We start from the raw sequence: 4813 nt of genomic DNA on the forward strand, positions 1-4813 counted from the left end.
AAGAACGTGCGATATTGACACATAAATACATTTTAAAAAGTAAAAATACGACAGCATATAGTTAATTATACTACATACATTGAGTAAAAAAATTGTAGTCGACATTTTTCATATTATTCATCCCCCCCCTTGATTTTCATCTTCGGGACGGCCCTGGCTGCAACAACCACATGACAAGCCCAATGTCGATGGAAATTCCGTAACCCCAACGAAAAAAAATTACCCCACAAGCTCCTGAGTTCTATGCCCTTCGCTATCCACTACGCTTAGTGCTGCAAGTGGTGTATACGATTAATTTAAAAATTACTTATGTTCTTAAAACGTCATCACTCTACGATTCAACCAGCTGATTATCAATAATACCAAAAATGTATGCATGTAGTTAAAAATGATAAAAACGATTACCCTTCCAGAACAGCTCTACGGTTAATTGTATTAATTATTTTGTCTCTTAAAAATAATCCTATATCATAAATATTGTTTAATAGCTGTTGATAAATATTAGTGCTCCTAATATCCGAGTACCCGGGTACCTTGGTTTTACGGATATTACCTGATTTACAAAATTTCGGGTATCCGTTATAGTTAGTGTGCTCGTTATTTAATTCACCAATAAGCACAGTCATCTCAAAAATTTGTACAAAATATGATGACCAGCTGTCTGGTATAACAATTTAATATTGTCGCACTTGCTGCATTATATCTCTATACGTATGATTGTCACTACTTAATATCTGCGTAGCTATACACATACAAGATATAATATAAGTACAGCTACTATAGCCGTTACCTACAAGGTTTTAATATAGGATTTAAAATAGCTTTTAACATGATATTCAACATTATACTTGAATAAACTTATTATTAAACTACAAAATCAATAAAAACACTCGAATTATACTAAACATTTTATTTTTAAACCATAATCTTGTTAAATTAAAAGAAGAAATATTTCTTATTCGTATAAATGTATAATTATAATATAATACCAATTTCCTTCTAAAACCTAGATCTTAGCTTGACCGTTTATTTGTATTAAAAACCTTAGGGGTACCCGAACATTTTGGGTAATGGGCATAGACGGTACTAGACCCTCTTGACAGGGGGGGGGGGAGGCAGGAAATACTCTAAGTAAAATATTAACACTATTTTGTCTAAATCGTTAAACTAGCAATACTAAAAAAAAAGTGTTTTATTGATGACTATTTTAACTTATTTCAAATAAGATTATTTTGTAAAATGAATAATAAAATTACAAATTACTACATTTATAATATTTTATCTTATAAATTTTTTAAATAATAACTCACCACAATTCACCTGCGATGGTTCCTGTATGAAAAAGTCGCATAAAGTTTTTATTTTTTTACTCAGGTTAGTGTTATGAATACTAAATAAAATACGCACTTCACAAATCATATAAAAAGTTTGTGATATGCAGATATTAATAAAGTAATAGTATTGGTTCATGATTTGTCAATCGTCCTATTACTAATAGGTACCCACCACCCGAAAACGTTGGTTACCTGCAAAATCGGGTATTACCCGGTTATACTGGTACCGGGGTACCCGGGTTAGTCGTCGTTTCGTGTCGTCCCCGGTAACAGCAGTACCGAGATCACGTATCACCGTGGCTGGGCCGTGGGGGGAGGGGGGTGAACTCGATACGGCGTTTCGCGGACGAGACCAGCGGCCAATCCCCAGTGGACAGCGGAATTTCCCAAGAACGGTTCGGACGGCAGTCGGTCGATCGCGCGGCCGCGGAACACGCGCACGCACACATAAAACCTTTATCGCCGTCTGTTGCCGTGTCATTGTCCGCCGTCGTAAAAAAAAAAAAAACCATTATTGTTTATTATTATGAGCGTTATTATTGTCATTATTATCGTAGTTATTTATTATTTCGCTCGCCGACCGCGGGCGTGCACACGGCGGTGCATGTGTTGTTCGTGCACGAAGCGTTTCGCCGACGTTGTTCGCGCGCACAATGCCGTGCATTTTGCTGTGTCGCGGTGCGCCGCGTACAGTTTCCCACGAGACGCAGCGTACGAACGCGAAAGGTTCGCTTTTAAGAATTCGACGGCCCCGGGACGCCGCGTCGCACGGCCGCGGGCTTTCCCGATTAATCGATACCGCGATTAACCGTCGAAATCTCACGTCCGACTCCGATGGTTATACCGCTGACGTTACGTGGCTGTTAGTGCTTGACTTGGCAAAATTATAGAAAGGGCACTCTGTTTAATTTAATAAAAATAACGTCCCCGAGACTTGTAAAGCGTTATAATTATAACGTAATAATAGTAGGGGAACGTTAAAATTTCTGAAAATCAGTTGGGGTACTCCGTCCCCCTGCAAGTCAAGCACTGATTATTGTTGTAACGGGCCAATACTAGTTGGACGAAAACAACTCGTACGATTTTTTTTTGCGTCATTTAATTTGATACGTTCTAATTAGCCGTGTACTTGATCATATGTAACCGCCTACAAATTACAATCGAAAATTCGGTATGCAATATCATAGAATATGGTAGTCGAAACTAAATAAATATTAGAAACGATTTATCGGTACAGGAAATACAATTTTAACTAACACGCTTTATCTTTAATCGATCCAAAAGTTGTAAGACTCAGACGGGTCTATTTTGTCTTGTCCCTAAAATATTTGGTTTGGGATTTGGTATAGTTATATATAAGTTGAGTATAGTATAGCATATATGGTAGTTTTAGTATAGTATAAGTTGAATATCATTGAAAAAGAATAAAATCAAATGGACATTTCGAAAGAAAACTTCGAAACGAAGGAAAAAAAATGTACAAAAAAAAGTTTGAATGTTAATATAAGTACAAGATATAAATAGTTTCTTGGTTTATTTTCGAATCGTACAAAAGTTTATACTACTTTATATTGCGTTTATTTTTGTGCACAGATATATTATTTTCCGACAATATTTAATTGCGCTTTGACATTTTAAGACCAAAACCCAATACAGGCCGAGTCGTTTTCATTTTGACGGGAAAAAACAGGATGAAAACTATTATGTTTTATTTTTCGCTACTGCGTCACGTTTAGCCCACTGTATTCGCTCTGACCAGTGAAAACGAGTAATTAATTATACGCAATGTGTAAATATAGGACAGAAAAGCTAGAAATAACGCAGTTTAACAATGATACGGTAATATTATGCCGTTACGACTGCTTACAGTTTGTTCGCAGTTTGGCACTCTCGTATATTTTGCCAGTAAATTAGTCTTCAGTACACGAATTTTGTATGACGCTTATAATGATATGAGTTATATTACTAGTCTATAACCAGCCGTACCCAACTCATAGGCCGCGATCAACATGGAACTGGACCGTGGACCATCATGACTAACGTCTATATTTCTGGTTAAAATGATATTATTACATATTTTTATTATTTAATAATATTTTTGGTTATAATAGTATTAATGAGACTATCCAGCAAGTTTAGTTTTGAACTAGATATTGATTCTCTTATAGGTCTCGATGTCAAAAATTTCATTAAATTGTTTAACTTGATAAATTAAGACTAATTAGGTTCAAACAAGTTTTTTTCTAAATAAACAATTGTTTTTATTTCTGTTTGTAACAAACATGTGTAACATTTGTAACATGTGCACTTACGTCAGTTATTAGTTAATAACTGACGTAAGTGCACATTATATATATATATATATATACAGTGGCGTATTTTTGGGGGGGGGGGGGATGTGGAGGATAGATCCCCTCCCTTGACCTTTTTTTTTTTCCTAGGTAGCTATAAGTTGTCTCATTTTCTCTAATATTCTTAATATGATATTACTTTCAAGCATGTATGTTTTCTGTTTTCTAAATGTTCTAGTCGTGGTAATTGTACCGCTCTGATAGTCTGATATACTAATCGCCACTAATCGTTTATCGTTGGCGGCATGTACGACTATCAGGCAACAAAAACTATACCTATATTATGGTGTACTGTATTTTGTACGTTTCTGCGAATTATTTTTCATGCAAGAGTGATTATAATAAACCCGATAAGCAATCGGTAAACAAAATAAAATGACCATGAAGATCGTGGATTAACCATAGGGCGGCCGGGCGGCTTTATTTTTAGAAAATTTGTTACTAGTAGATTTATGGCTAATGTATAGCTATATATATATATTTTATCGTATGATATCGTGATTCGTCAAAAGTAGATATGTACGGTCGTTGGACGTTGACGGATAGCGACGCCGCGCCATTCCGAGTACTGACTTACTGCCGAATTGACTATTGTTCGACTTTATATTTTGCGTCTTGTAAGTTGTAACTGTGAAGTTTTAAGACAATATGAGTAATACTCAAAAACAAAAAAAAACTTTATTTTCTTATTTTAGTACAAATAAAAAAATTTGTTTGGAAAATGATGAGGTAATTATAAAGATTAATTCTTATTTTGCCTTGATCCACACTAACCTCAATAGGTAACAAGTTAGGGGATTTTAAAAATGTATATTATATACGAATTTATGGGTGTTAGGATGTATTATTATATATTTCATCCCCCCCTAGCAAAATTCCTAAATACGCCACTGTATATATATATATATTTAGCAGTAGTTTCCTACCAAGGTGACATGGACGCAGTGTAGTGGTGACATGAAATCTCTAAGGAAAAAGGAAAAAATTAAAAAAAATAATTAATTTTAATAAAATCATATTATTACCACAACTGTTGTGTAAATAGCATATCTTTAAGTTTGTGTCTTTATTTTATTTAGATCGGATAAATACGTGCAGATACAGTCAAGGCCGTAACAGTAAAAAAAA

This window comes from Sipha flava, unplaced genomic scaffold, assembly GCF_003268045.1.
Source record: "Sipha flava isolate LNK unplaced genomic scaffold, YSA_version1 326_pilon_pilon, whole genome shotgun sequence".
Lineage (NCBI taxonomy): Eukaryota > Metazoa > Arthropoda > Insecta > Hemiptera > Aphididae > Sipha > Sipha flava.